We start from the raw sequence: 16,649 nt of genomic DNA on the forward strand, positions 1-16,649 counted from the left end.
CTGGGCTTATCCTGAGCGGTCGGGGAGTTCAAATCTTATGGGTTTTTATAATTACACTTTCATTGAAATGTGTATCCTAACGGGCAAACACGGTCATTGACAACACTGATGAAGTTGAGCATGTGCGGGAGTATGTCTAGTGTTCTCTCCTTACAACAGAGATATAATGGAGTGGAATTGCACTTGCGAGCAGCAGTAAGGTGAAATGGCTGCCTTAATATAAAATCTCGGCAAGTGTAAAGTGATATTTGTCAAACGATTTCTGAACGCCAAAGGACAGAATGCAGCTGACATCCATCTGGAATTGTGTGCCTTTACGGACCCACAATAACGAGTGAAGGGAAGGTCACGTATTGGTGTAGGGAGTTTCGGGAAGAGCGTTCAAATGTTCATGACGATCACCATAGTAATCACCTAGTTTTCAGACGGACGATCTGGTGAAACGCGTTAACGAGAAAGTGCAATCCAATCGCCGAGCCGAAATAACTGAATTCACCAAATAGTTTCCAGAAGTGTCTGAAAAAAAAAAAAAGCAATGCGTTGAATTGTGAATGAAAAGTTGGGTTATTACAAACTATGTGCAAGGTTGATAGCAAGAATATTAACAGACGCTCAAAAGAGCAAAAAATGACAGACAACTACACGTGACTTTTTGGTCCGTTGGGGGAAGTATGAGGATTACATCTTTTCTCACATAGTGATGGGGATTATACCTGTATATCGTACGCCACGAGGAAGTCGAAGCAGCAGTCAATGCAATACTAGCGTTCTAGTTATCTTAAAGCGAAGAAATTCAAATAAACACCATCAGTTCACAAAATCATGACAACTGTGTTTTGGGACCAAAAGGGTATAATTCTTGTTTAATTCTTGGAACCAGGACGAACAATTACAGCAGACATGTATTGTCAAACACTGAATAACCTGCGACGTTCCATCCAAAATCGGTGAAGAGGAATGCTATGCTCTGATTTTTTTCTGTTCCATGATAACACCCGCCTACACATTATTGCTCGTAGGCTTCGATTTAAATATTTCGATGGGACTTTTCAGTCATCTTCGACAACCTCGACCTTACCCCAGCAATTTCTTTCTATTTCTTCTCCTGAAAAAAGCGCTCACATTGAAACATTTCAACGACAGTTTAAAGTTCTCATTTATTATTTCAAGTTCTCATTTATTGTTAAGCGTAATTAAATTGTTTATTTTCTACTTCAGTACACTAAACTGGCTTCAGAAAATTATGACGTTGTTAACTGAAATGAATTGCAGTTTCTCAAGAGTTCAACAATTATAATACTATTCTAAAAAGTATATGGAGTAGATATTGCTTTTGATCTAGAGAACGTTATTCTCAAATAATTGTAGGATGAAAGGGGTTTTCATCTTGCTTCCCGTAAAAATCACAGTCCAGAAGGTCAGTTTTCATTAGTTATAATAATGATAATAATACACCATTTGGTGAACCGTATATAGCAACTAATCTATTTGTTATGAATAAATTTATCACGGCATGTAGCATACTGTAAAAATGATAACTAAGGTTTCCCCTTAATCAGGACTTGAAAATTAAAGAACTTTTATTTCAAGAAATGAAAAGAAAAACGTATCTGTCGCTTTAAATTGTTGATATATTGTGTGTTCTGTATGTCGAGTGGAATCAGGTTTAGTATTCCTCCTCCAATTTAAGGATACATTTAATACAAATTTAAAAATATATATTAAATTTCCTTTAACTGCAAAGACGTACAGATAGTTGTAGATTTGAAACGTCAGTAGAGGACGATGCTTGGCTTATTTTATTTTAAAAGGAAGCGAGTGTATAGTTAATTGATGCTCTCAATTTGTGATAATCTCTTCTTGGCTTCTGGCTTTGAGCATGCGCATCAGTTTTGTGTTGTTTTTCTTAGACCACCATCCTTCTGAGCACTATAGCCTACTTTTATATTTTAAGCGTTCAGCTGCTTTGCGTCTTAAATTTCCTTCGCGATAAATCGACTCAAAGCAAACGTATTTTAACTTACATTTAAAACATTATATAGCAAATATAGTCTATACACTTTCGTTTAATGCTGCTAGATACTGTAGGAACGTTACTATCCGGGTCGCAATTAAACTGTATTAGACTTAAAAGATTATCATATAAGAAAGTGGTACTAGATTCTACCACTTTCGCTTGCAATAGAGGAATAAAGTCGGAAACCGAACTTATTCTTCTAATATTGAATGGAGTGTGGGGTCCCTGGTTCGATCTCCGGTAGTTTATGGTAGACAACATTGTGTCTGTGGGTTTTCTTGGGGTACTCCCATTTCCTCCTACATTTTTATTCCGCTAATTCATCCATCATCATTCACTTGCTTTAATCATTGTCTCTCTCAGCCTAAACGGCATAAACATGAGACGTTAAACTGAAAGATTTCATTTTATTTTCTTCTTCCAATATTAAATACATGTCAAAAAACCTTTTTCTCACTGTTTGTTACCGCCTTTCACTATGACGTGAGTGTTGAAATTGAAAATCCTATTCTTCGATCACTTCCGATTTGAGTAGAAAGAAAAATATTCTAATGAAACATATTCTGAATCCATATCAAGAAGCCACTTCTTGCTATTTCTTAAGGTTTTACTATCTTTATTTCTATATCGACACAACAGGCTCGCTGCCCAATTACAGTGTCTACATATACTTGAATACATAATATTAAATTATAATGATAGTGATACTTGGATATAGAATATTAAATTAAAATAATACATTTTTCTTGAAAACTTTTTTTTTACAAAATACTTTATATTAGTTTTTGAACGACTTTTCAGAGCAATTAAATATGTCTACATCTTTATAACTTACTGATTTAGTTATATGCGGCACAAATTTTCCATGTAGGTGGTATGTGCAGTACATTTGTACGTGTCTTCCTGCAGTAGAACAATCTTCTATTTCTCTTGCGTGTTTTGAGGAATGGAACCACGATCATTATCTTTGTAATTATGTCTGTACAGCCTATTTTGTTGTGCAAAAGTCTGTGCAAGCAAATGAGGTCGTTTAACGCCCGCCTTTACTCAAGTATATGAAGTGTAAAATTACCAAGTAAATTAACAGACAGTTCATATTTTAGATAAAATATTATCCTTTCGTATGTGAGGAAACGTAGGAATTTGCTTCGTATCTGCTCAATTTTTGACTATCTATCTTCACAGAAGTGTTCCAAATAAGTGAGGCACATTTCAGTTTGGACCTTACGTAAGAAAAATGAAGCGCTTACAAATAATCATTATTCATAAATTCTTCGGTTGTTCTAATGAGAAACCCAAGGTTTCTATATGCGTCCTTGATGACATTCGCCACATGATGCGAAAATGTTAACTTTTTCTCAAATATCTCACCTAGATCTTTAATTGTAGCTATTTATTTTTTCTAAAATTATTCGGTTGATCGAGTTAAGTAAAGTCACGCGTTTTTTCACGTCTACTATATGTCATGGTTTTATACTCCATTACACCATTTTAGTTTATTGGTCAGATCTTGTTGCAAGAGTAGACAGTTACAGATTTCATATTTACGAGTATTTCCAATCATCTGCAAAGAGTACTTTATCAGACTTATGAATCTGAATGAAAATCTGAATCTGTTAATGAAAATCTGAATTTTTATTACTTCTCTTCTATTATCCATACTTTAGTATTGAACCCTGTTGTTTCCATCAGCCGGATCAGTATTATTGACCCAAGTTGATCTGCCTATAAGTATTGGTGCTGTACTCAGTTAAAGCTCGCGAATATTTATTACATTAGATAACATTATCTTTTTTACTCTTGAGAGTAAGAAAAATAGGAGTAATTCTTAATTCTCAAAGAAAACTTAAAACAGTTTTTTTCTCTTCATGAAATTTACCCTGAAACATTATCATCAGATTTTTTTTTAATCTCTATCCTCTACAAGTTTCAGCAACAAGCCAAAGATTCAACTGGGAAGTATAGAATATAGAAACTGTCATATTCCATGAAAATAAGGTAATTCTAGGAAAGTAATGGTTAAACATATATCTTTTTAAGAAGAGATTCGGATTACATCCCTTATGGCTTTGACTCATTTGAACCACAAGCTGGATGATTCATGGAAAGATCATTACACATTTCATGAAAAATTAGTAATTTTGTTTGAAGATTATATTTTAAAGGAATAGACAAATTCACCCCTTTTTATCCCAGATTACTTTCGATCGAAGAGCAGAATTAATTATAAGTGTCAAGGTATGTTATGTATCTCAGAGTAGAAAGTGGGAGCATTTTATGAAATTTCTCGTCAATCATAATAGATCTCTTATTAGGATTACGCTATTGGCCCTTATAAGATTATAATGTTGATAGTTCGTCTGCCTGTTACTCCGCACGATAACTCTCGAACGAAAGCGAGTGTATGAATTGTGTTTAGCAATGAATAGCTTGAGAAATTATCTCTGCCGAGTTCGTTAATACAATCAATCCATTAATAACCTTACAGGTAACTGTAACTTCCATCGCGGCTATCCATATCTCATACATGGAAATATATACTGGTAGATATTTTGGGGTTAAAGGATAAAACATTTTTAAGGGTAATCATCATCAGCATCATACGTATTCTGCCATTATTGGTAGGTCACTTACCGCAACTGAGAAGTTTCCATAGCCCCACTGTCTTCCGTTAACCTCTTCGTCTTCACGTACGATTTTTCTGTTTTGATACCGTTCATCAATTGTACCCTCCTTCACCCCTCCCTCTCTTTCCTGACACCATACCCTTTAGCACGTCTCTCATGATACAGTTCATTCTTAGCCCATGTCCCAACCAGTATTTCTTCCTCTTCTCAATAATATCTAAAACTTATTTTCTCCCCTACTATTTTTAGACCCTCTCATTCGTTTTGTGCTGGACCCAACAAATTCTCTCAATTCTTCTCCACACCCACATTTTGAAAACTTCCAGTCGTTTTTCATTATTTTTCTGATTTCTCTTTTTAAAGGTAAAAGTTTAGAAAGGGATATTAAAAGTGTTTTTGAAGTTGAAAGATATTTTGGCTAAACCTCGAAAAATATTGGTGAAACCTCACATACTTGGGTTTGAGAGCTGATATACAAAGCCTAGAGTATTGTTGTTCGTTGTCAGTTTAACCTCAAACATTGTTTGACTGTAATGTAAGTTTCGAGTGATTTATTCTTTACCAGAATATTTTTTTGACTAATTTCAATCTTGAGCAGTGGAAATGATTAAGAAATCTCAGAGAAATTATACGCCATAAGTAATTCATAAAAATCGAATAATCACAGAAGTGATCGTGGAAAATTCTTTTGTTGTTGCATTTTTACGAAAACCCTTACTATTCATCATTTTCAGCCACAATCAATAAGTTTATTTCTTAGTTCTCAAAGACAGCACATTTCATTTTATTTTAAATTGAATATTTTTGTCGGATAAATTAACACGAAACACACATCGAAATAAATGCACATCATTTCAAATAGTGAAATCTAGCTTTCGTAAACTTCCATAAGCAAAATGCGCCATGAAATCGTGATTTCCGACTTCATTTTATGTCTTCGTTATATATATATCTTTATACAACGTTGAGAATATGAAGGAGAAGATATCACTCCTATACTGGCTGTGATCGTCATCGTACTTTCTCACAGAAAAGAATCCTTTGTAATAATACTAATATCAATTTATAAGGGCACTGATCGTGGGAGACCAAGGGGACCCTGGAGTTCCCGGTTTTAATATAAATACAGAGGGCTCATTGATGTCTTGTTAGTTGATCTGTGATCACGAAACACACATATCTGAACGTTCGCCTAAAGTTATACAGAATTCGGTGCTTATGGTTCTATTCAATATATTCTCGTAACATAAAAAAGACATGTTATGAATATTCTTTTACTGCTCTTGTCGCCTATGGATAAGCCTAATAAATGCATGTGAGTACCAAGAAAAGTAAAATATCTCTGGTAAAATATTTACATATTGGATGATTAACCTTTGCATATAAAAATGCTGACCTTAATAAAGGAAGGTTTTCTTTATAAGATAATGGTCATGGTGATTATGCTCCTCAACTTGATCTTCATGTCAAGTTATAAACCACCTATTACCGTACAATTATAATCGAAATCTTGACAACTTCCAAACTCCCATCTTTTCCAGAAAATAATTAAACTGGCTTTTCGCGACCAAATATTCACAGCCTTTCTGTATGCATGGTGCCGGGTTCGAATGACGAGCTTTGAATAAAATCACGAATAATGGTTCAATTAACACTTTAAGTATTGAGTTCCTTCTATAATAACCTAAGTGATGAAAAAGGAAGTTAAATTCCTACCACCCACTCACTCGTCTTATTACAAGAATACTTTAATCATATTTAGCAGAAAATGAGAGATTGTGTTTGGAACTGTATTCAATATTCACAATATTCACGTAATTTTTGTAACTCTAACTTCTGAATAAGGTCAAGTTAGCACATATGACCTTTCAGAAAACACGAAATAATATTATAAAGGAAAAATTTGATTCCAGTTATTATCAGAAACTTTTCTTTAATGTTATGTGTGGTTGCATAATTCTTGAAAATGAAATATTTCATTTTACGTCCCATAGTTATGCCGGCTAGGCTAAAAGAGATGATGATAAGAAATGAATGCAATAGTGGAATAAACAAAGCGGGACGAAACGGAAGAACCCCTAGAAAACCCACGAATACGTTGTTTATCCACCACAAAGTCCGCTTGTCGCGAGCTGGGATCGAACCAGGGACCCCAACGCTCGAGAAGTGAACGCTCTACCACTGAGCCAGCATGGTTCCCTGCATAATTCTTGAAAACAACATTCGCACTATGGAAGTGAACAGTGATACTTCAATTGTTATTCCTATCATTAACACAGAAAGAAGGGATGGCTGAGACTTAAAGCGCTTACTTCTGGTGAAAGGAGACCCTGGTTCAATCCCGACCACTCGAGTTTGTGGTGGATAACGTTATGTCTGTGCGTTTTCTCTAACTCTAACTCTTCCCGTCTCCTCCTACATTCTCATTCCAATAAGTATTTAATAATTATTCATTTTCATTATTTATCCGCTCCTTTAGCCTACAGGGCATATTCATTGGACGTTTAAACTATAGATTTAATTTCATTTCCTTAATACAGAAATTAATTGATTTTTAAATGATTTATTCTGTAAAGTTGTCTGTATACGTGCTGAGTACTCTTCCATATTCCAACTTCGTTTATAAAAATTGCTGTATATATATTGCTGTAAAAAGGTGCACAGATAAATTATGAATGACATCAAGCATTCAGGTTATATTTTATTCGTTTCGAAGATATATCTATGCTCCGATAAAGCATTCTATCCTAATCGACCATTTGTCACCATCTTCTTGTAATTTGCGCCTTTCAGCAATGTAAACACGTTCCTTTCACATTTACGACTGTTTTCTCTGAATGTGGAAAAAAGTTAATTCCTAAAGGAAGCTGTGAAGTGAACTACAGGTGATGAACTGAAACGATCTCTCGGGCAGATTCGGTCCAGTTCGTGTCTGTTTTGGATCGGCTACCTCCCACTACACAACTAACAACAGGGGCTGGGCGAGGCGAGAGCAAGTCGTTTCTCCAAGTGCAGCGCACACCATCAAGAATAGTTAGTGGTTTCTTAGCTAGTGACCGACTGAAGAGGAAATCCCGTTTTACGTACACTCACGTGGGCAGGTGGGTGTGGATAGGTGTTGCTGTTTCGCTAGTTTGTGGACTGTGCTTGTAAATATGTGTATATGTGTGTGTTGCTGTTTTTACGAGATACACGTGGTATTAGCAACGTACAAAATGTGTTTGTATATGTAAATTCCCCATGCTAATCTAGCACATTTATTACTTGAGTGTACCACTGTGCATGTTGCTTAAACAGTGCCATGTTAGAATTATCAGATTTTAAGTTCGATTTCAGGACTAATCCAGATTTCGTATCGTGTTCATTGCAAAAATAGAAAAAATCTGAGGTAGGAGATCAGTCGGGCGTTTCCTACTTCTCTCAAGATATTTTACATTAAATTCTAATGTAAAATAAGATTTCGGAAATAAATCATAATTGTAACGAGCTCTTACCTTACAACCTTAAAACTATGCCCGAGAAAAGATAACATGTTATCATATTGACATGATCATTTATGATTTTCCCATTTACTCTACAGAGCTCCCTCATGGCTTTATGTTAACGTGCACCTGTTTGGGATAAACGACTCGGATTCGATTCCCTATGACAGTTTATGTTGTTCAGATCCTATCTTAAACTGTCAGTCCACGTCTCACGCAGCCTTGGTACTGAAATTTCAAACTAACAACTAATCCGTTTACTCTACAAAATATAAACACAAAGGTTAATTATACTAAAAATAAGTAGGCGAAGTGTCAACAATTTCCTCGTTCACCATCCTTTCAATGTTAAAACACTTCTTTTACAAAGAAGATTATTAACCATAACTATGTATAGTCCTGGCTCCGAATTTAAACTAAAATTGATCTCACAATATCTTCTGCATTTGAAAGTGTTCTATGATAGTACTATTCAGTCATGAATTGATTCACAGGAAAACATGTCTATTATATTGACTTAGAAAAAGAAAAAAGCAAGAAAGGAAACGGAAAACTGTTGAGATATTCAGGAACCTCGACCTACTCATTTTTTTTAAAAGGCTTCTTACTCATAACAATGGTTGTCATTTTAACCCTTATGGAAGACATGTATCAATTCTGTAATATAAAATAACAGAGGGGCCAATCGTTACTAAATTACATAATATTATTAAAAGCACAGGCCTCCAAATGTAATTTTGATTTGCAAAACGAGTCAGCACTTTATGATCAGGTAAATTGTGGCGTAATTGATTATGGCATGCGGGACAAGCTTTTGGACGTTTTAATCCTAACACTGGGGATAACTTTGAACATTATTACAACTAGTAATAACCAGACCCAAACGATTAATCAATCATCAAAATCAATAGCAGATGTATCAAAGACAGGAGAAAAATTAACTGCACTGCTTGTGGTTTTAAATATCCGGTCAAATAACGTAAAGCATACGGTGTCGTTGTGCGCACACAAGTGGATCAAACTACATAGGTACATATGGACTACGAACGAACAAAGCCTTCTACGTAGAAAGTTTCTTCAGGTTTTTCTTAAGAAATTATGAGGCAGTCTATTCACAGCACAAGAAGTTCATATACGGGATGTTAATGAACTATGCCGACAAACTGTAAGAGGTGATTCCTTACATCAAAATAAGAGATAAACTTCATATGGACCTATAGCGAAAAGCGCATATTTTCAGAGCTAGGGCTGTCCAAAATCGCGAAAAAGACAAATTTCAATAGACCCTATTTGGAATTCCAGAAACTGCGGATGGTGGTCCTTATCAGCGTAAAGGGAGCCACGATACACAATCAATTTTCACAACAAAATATTCATCAATTTTCAATAGGTATACCGGGTATTCCTACAGAGTGTAATTCTCAGATATACTCTCAATAAATTTTGTAGATATACTCTGATTTCAAGAAGGCAGAAGGTAACGTAGGCAGAAGGTAAGCCTTGACAATAATGGACATCTAATGCTTCGGAGGGAGGTCGGAAGTGTTAGGAACCGGCAGCTAAATGTTCTTTTGTCTTCAGAATAACGTATGATGCGATATATTTCGTCACAGTATTTTCTTCAATAATAAGCGTGAAAGAAAAAATCGCAACATGCGTTTTCTCGAGTATGAGAGACCATGCTGCTGACGATCCTTAACACCTCCGACATCGCGCTAAAGGATTCCATGTTCACTGCTATCAACATTTATATTTTGCCTACTTTGGACCAATCATAAAGTCAGAGCATATTTCAAAGTTCGGTTGGTGGCATGTCTGGGAATTGCACATTGTAGGGAATACTCTGCACACCCATTGAATATTAATGAAATATGCGTTTTTGGATTGTGTATGCGTAACTTCCTTTACCCTGACAAGGATCACCACTCCACGATTTTTGGAATTTGAAATAGGGCCTCCTGAAATTTGACTGTTTCGCGATTTTGAACAGCCCTAGCTCTGAAGCTATTCACTTTTCCCTACAGATTCATAGGAACTTTTTGACTTATTTTGATGTGAAGAATCACCTCTTACAGTTTGTCAGTATAGTTCATTAATACCCTAATATGGTATAATGGTGGAGTTTCAATAGTAACAGAAGATATTGCGAAAAATGATGATTCAGATTTGAGAAGCAAGAATTTAGAAATATTACAACTTCCAAATAGTTATTGGAGGGAGGAAAAGGTCGATCACAAAGAATGACTACCATGAAGTTGAGGAATGTGGTTGCATGGTTTAGAACAGACATGTCAAACGCAGTATTTCAAATGGGTCAAATAGTCAAATAGTGTACGATAGTATGAGTCACAAGAAAGAGAAAAGGCATTTTCATTGATGCATTGGAAAAATAAATACTTAAAACCTTACTCAATAATGTAGTTCTTTTTAAAAATACAGTAACGTGAGGAAATCCGAGTAGTACGTGGATACCCATTGTTTATTTCCCGACACTTTTTTTTTCTGCAACCGACTTCCGGATGTCTAGAGACATGCTAACCACACTTGTGATTTACTGGACAGATGTCAATGAATGTCTGGAAACCGGAACTCGCTGGAGACATCCCTCTTCATAAGTGAGAAATTCTGTTATCAACAGAGACACGTGCTGCCCAACACGCAAATCACGCACAATGCAAAATTACGGGTTTCTGGGTACCATGTATATGCACTGCATTTATTTGAAAAATTCGCTGGTACCCAGTTCACTGATTTTTTTCTTTAGACTTGAGTTATGAACAAATGTCAGAGATAGTTATGAAAAATGGGAAGATAAGGTTAGAGAAGAAAGGGGATCATGTTTTGTAGATATGTGAATGACTGCCTAGGCTTGTGAAAAGGGACTAGGAGACAATTAGAGAAGTTCAAAGATAGATTGGAGGATAAAGAGAAAGGCATAAGCTTGGACATGGAGTTGGAAGAAAATGGAAGAATAAACTTTCTAGACATGACCAAAATAAAACAAGGAGAGGGCTGGTTACGAAATGATATCAGAAGGAGTGCTCAGCGGGTATGTTTTGCCACAAGAAGAGCGGCGTGGATAGGAGTACGAAGAGGAATTTCGTAACCAATATGAAAAGAAGAATAGAAATGCTGGAGGACAAAGAGGGAGGGAGGGAGAAAAGCATAGAGAAATTCTACAGACAGTTAGAGAAGAATGGTTACAGGAAGAAGGAATTGGAGAAAGAAGAAGAAAGCAGGAGGAGGAAGAGAGGGCGAAAGAAGAAGGAAAAGAATGAGAGCAGAAAATGGCATGGGAGAAGAAACGGAGAAACTGAAGAGGTAAAGGTAGTGGAGAAACTTGTTGAGATCAATGAAGAAGAAGAATAAAAAAGCCACAAAGAAGATTAATAAAGAGAAAGAAGGAATCATCTACAGGATATGCTGTGGGGACTGCGATATGTCATATGTAGGAGAGACAGGGAAGAGAATGGAAGAAAGGATAAAACAACACAAAGATGACCTGAGGAGGAAGAAAGATAAAAATGCGGTATACAAACATGTTAAGGAGACTAATCACGAAATTAACTGGTATAAGATGGAAGTATTTGTGATAGAGAAAAGAATGATAATAAGGAAGTGAAATGAAGGTAGGAAGAGATAAGCTTATAACCTGGACAGGGGGGCGTACCTATAAGGTAGAATTGAAAAAAGCCCTTATAAAGACCAAAAATGGCGGCATGTGATTGGCAGGAAAATGGACACAGAGAACTACGGGATTGGCTGAAGGCTTCATAAGGATGGCTACATATATATATATATGTCTGTATCTTATCATTAAAAGCATATTCTCAAAACTTGAAAAAGTGCTGACAATTTTTCTAAATGGTGCAAGGTATGAGATCTAGAAATGAATTGCGCAACTATTAATATTATATTTCACAGCAAAGTACTAGGAAAAACCGGAACAGATCTATCAGACTTAAAACATGCATCAAGCCTTAAAGAACTGCCACTTATCTAGGAGTTACCATAACAACACACTAAATCTAAACCAACATATTTAAAATCACAAAAGCAAAGCAATCAAAATCATACACATGTTTAAACAAATAATGACGAATAAAAACAATACAGTTAATATAAACTCTAGGATCTACAAAACTATAATTAGAGCTAATCTAACATACGGTTTGCCATCCTTCACGACCAAAGACATACAAAAACTACAATGCACAGAACGATTTGGATAAAGATGACAATGAAAAATAAAGAAATAGAGTAAGCATATCGCACATACAATCTTAACAAACTAGATGACTTCCATAAACATCTAAACAAGAAGTTTGCAACCAGCTAAACGAGCTTCTTCAAGAAACTCTACAACACAATTAGAAACACAGAAAATCCAAGAACAATAATCGGGGTCATAATTAACCTCGCCAACACCTTTAAAAAATCAACTAAATTGCGAAGTGTGGACTTTGCTTTTCTCGGTGGGCGAGTGCTCAGGATGGATGAATAGAAACCTATATCAAGAAAAGACGAGTCATCAAAGCTTGCTTCCAGTGGAGATCCAATCATCAGAACTAAATACCCAACCTTTACTCCCTAACTCATATACCAGACATGAAATATTCAAACATTTTGGACAATGTAGCCGTGGATGGCTAGACGTATCTCCTCTTCGGAAGAAAACACTCTTTGACTTTAACTTTGATTTTGACTTTGATTGTGTTCTATAGAGTCTATATAGTGTCTAATGAAGGATATGGTAGGTATCCGAAGCTGTAACACATTATAGTTTAAAATATAGTGTGTGTTGAAGCTTTGGTCAGTATTTCTTTTGTTACAATATGTAATCCAAAGTCATGGATAGTGTTATAATACAATCAAGTAATCATTCCAATGTAAGATTACTGCTCAGTAAAATAGAGGGAGAGCAGGAACAGATAAGAAAGGTAACGTTAATATAAAGGCAATGGTGACAGAAAAATAAGAAAATAGATGTCATAGTTGATGGATTTGTGAATTTGCTCGTTGACCTCCGCCCCTTTTTTGTTCCATTCTCTACCTTGCTCTACCTGTTCTCTAGGTCATACCAGGAATTGAAAATACGTGCTCCTACTTGACACGTTGGCCACCTCATAATAATTGGTCTAATATACAGTAATAAGCTTTACATGAAATTATCGTTTCAAACACGTCGTATTGAATGTACGAGAACTTCCAGTATTATAGATTATAGTTTGTTTGCTATCCCTAAAATAATTGTTAAATGAAAGTAAAATTTTACAGCAAACAGCTTTTTACAGAAAAGAACCTCTCGTAATCAATATTGTTAGTGTTACTTATTTTGACCACAACACTTACTCTAAACTATTAATTACGACAGTCAGTAGCTCAGCCATTAATTTGAAAGAAATTGGCACGTATATACTAAATGTACACTTCTGTACATTATAAAACTGTTAAACTTCATATATTTCTTCGAGTTTTGAAAGGAATTTTTATATGATTTTTTGTATTGTAAAAAAGTAATTTATTAGTATTAAATTTGATTTGCATGATATTAGTGTTAGCAATACTTTCTAATTTCCTGATACAGCTCTATTGGTCGTGTTTTGTGTTGTCCTAATTTTGTAAATAAAAATGTGTTGGCGTATCAAAATAATACGAGGTTCACACCAAAAGTACATGCTGTTTTGTTTTAAAGTCATTTCTGGAAATCAACTGTGGTGTCGGAGAACTCCATCCTTCGTCTCTAAGCAGTACAGGTATTGCAGGTTTTGTTTGCTAGGTGGCAGCAGTTTAGAAACCGTGTCTGAACGAGTAAGACGCATTTCTGATACTGCCTGGGGACGTGGAATTTTCGTTTGAAGAACAACAGGTAATTGTGAAATTCTCACCGCAGATGGAGGTTGTGCAACCGATATTCATTGCCAATTTAAAGATGTGTCTAGTGGTAGTGCTCTTGCAGTAGGAAGTAGGTGTATGACTTCAAAGCAGGGCGAACGAGTGTGAAAGATGAGCGGAGGTCTGGACGTCCATAAACGGCATCGACTGATACTAACAATGCCCCTGCTGAAAATTTCATCATGGAAGATAGGCGTGTCACCATACAAGAGTTTTGTGATATACTGGACAAACACTGGGAACAGTAGAAAGAATAATTACAAATTAACTATGTCTAAGGAAAATTTCTTCTGGGGGTTCCACGAATGCTTAATGACGATCGAAAAGAAGGAAGGATTCGATGAATTGTTGCAAATTTAATATGCTTCAGAAGAGATGGACGCAATTTCTTGGAAAGTGTTGTGTTAATGAAAGAATCACAGATTCTGCTATTCAACCCAGAAACAAGACGCTAGTCGATGCAATAGAAACAAACTGATTCATCACCTCCAAGAAAAAAAAAATCGTCAAAAAACATCCAATGAGAAGGTGCTGTATGGCAATTTCTAGAATTTCCGGGGAGTGATATTGTACTATTCTATTCCGAAAGACCATACAATTGAGGTCGAGTATTTTCATACATTTTTGGATACCGAATGTTTGCCAAAATTGACTGAGAAACTCTTCCGTCTCCCTTAGCCTAAAAGGCATAATCGTAGGGTGTTAAACTGGTTTTTATTTTCATTTCATTTTGACTGAGAAACGACCACAAATGGTAAATGACAATTTCATCCTCCAAATGAACAATACACCGCCACACCGTGCTAATGTTGTGACCTCATTATTGGCTGCTCCACCAACTCAATTCACATGATTTAACCTCTAGTGATCTCTAGTTGTTCCCATACCCCACGAATCTCTTCGTGGACGCCATTTTGTCAGTAGATCTCCTGGGGAGTGCTATTTTCCAGTATCTGAAACATACCCCCAAACATGACTATATCACATAATACACTAAATTGACGGAGTGATGGCAACTATGTATCAATAAAGGGGAAGAGTTTATTAAAAAAATAGACACAGGTTAGTTCCTGTATTTTCTAGCGTAATATTTTGTAAATTGCTTGTAATAGGAAATTTTTTATTCGTTTTAGGTAGTATCTGTGTCACTGTTAAAATTATATGTGTCACTCTTGTAGAAAAATAACAATAAATATAATCTCTTTCTTGCGTTTATTTTTATATGTACAATAAATAAATAAATAGCCAGTTCTAACAGAATAAAATATATCAATTATCATTGGCAACGAACGCCAGGAATTTTACCGCCATGGAAATTAGTTTCTCTTGATTTTCTCCAAAACCACGCATGAGAATTTACCCTCAAGTACGTCTTTTATTCACCTCAATAACATCTATGTATTGATATATGTCTAATATTTGGCAATTTATAGCTAAACAAATATTAAAGTTTAAGGGTTAATTATTATTTTGAGCTATATCTCATTATTCAAGTGTATGATGCTGTTTGTTAACGTTATAATGAAAAACTTCATACGGGTATACGAGATATGATCAAAAAGTACGGTGAATGTAGTTGGCAACGGCATCAATCGACATTTTATTTTTTAAAAAAATATTTCTCTCTCTCCACATCCGCCGTACGCTTTGGATATAACACTATACGTCTTCTAGTCCTACCCTAAAATGAAAACCGTACTAAAAGGAAGGCGTATTGATACCATTACGAACATTGAGAGGGTGACGATGCTGCAGTTGGAAAACCTCAAGAAAGAAGACTTCCAGAAGTGCTTCCAATCGTGGAGTCAACGCTGGGATAAGTGTATCTCAAAACAAGAAGAGTGCTTTGACGTAAATTGATTCATATTTAATGTAAGCTTATTACTTTGCTCGTAATAAAATCATTCAGCGTACTTTTTGATCATATCTCGTACTTCAGTATCAGTTTCATTCTAACATGAGACAGTGTGGCATGGTTATCATGCAGCATCAATTTCCGGGTTTACAAAAATAAGAAAAGAAAGAAAACAAAGAAAACAAGAAAAAAAATCAATTTTCTGAAAACTACACTGAGAAAAAAAATTGTAGGTGGCATACTTAAAAAGATAGGTTAGATGCATAATTCCTGTAGTTTATGGACTTAACGTACAGCAGACGTATAACTGAAAACGCATGTTTTATAATACTTTCTGTATAAGTGTTCCATTTATACGCACTTTCCGTATGAAACAATGTAGGCGGTCAGGATCTCACATACAAATGGACGTATATAACATATAGCTGACGAAAGTAACATAAATATATGCATGTGATATACGGAAAACTGTTAGATGTCAGACATCCTGCAATGGCATGATGTAACATCTAAGGGCAGTGCCTATGTACTGATTTCTATAATAATCAAGAGGATACCGTATATTTGTACAATATACCGCTGTCCGGAGAACGGATTTTTCTCTGTGTACGCATGGAAACTCACAATCAACCACATTTTATTTAAGTCTATGAAATGCATCGGTTAGTTTATGTCTTATCTTTGTACATTTTCCTTTAAACGACAATTATAATATAGATTTAAATAAAATATATGGGAAACGTATCCTCTTAAACCTTTGCCACTTACAGACC

At 35.4% G+C, this 16,649-nt stretch overlaps 1 protein-coding gene across 2 annotated transcripts in view; it reads left to right on the forward strand.

Annotated features, from left to right (window-relative positions):
• LOC145693937 (uncharacterized) overlaps positions 1–16,649 on the forward strand; it is a 299,148-nt gene that overhangs the window by 13,958 nt on the left and 268,541 nt on the right. The window contains exon 1 of one of the 2 annotated variants that reach the window (XM_081770138.1): positions 7,595–7,745. The exons of the other annotated variant lie outside the window; for it this stretch is intronic. The gene's annotated coding sequence lies outside the window, so the exon portion shown is untranslated. Of the gene's footprint in view, positions 1–7,594; positions 7,746–16,649 lie in introns of those variants that run through there. 2 annotated transcript variants of the gene reach the window in all.

Source organism: Thermobia domestica, chromosome 1 (assembly GCF_964235325.1).
Source record: "Thermobia domestica chromosome 1, izTheDome1.hap1.1, whole genome shotgun sequence".
In the NCBI taxonomy this organism is placed as follows: domain Eukaryota; kingdom Metazoa; phylum Arthropoda; class Insecta; order Zygentoma; family Lepismatidae; genus Thermobia; species Thermobia domestica.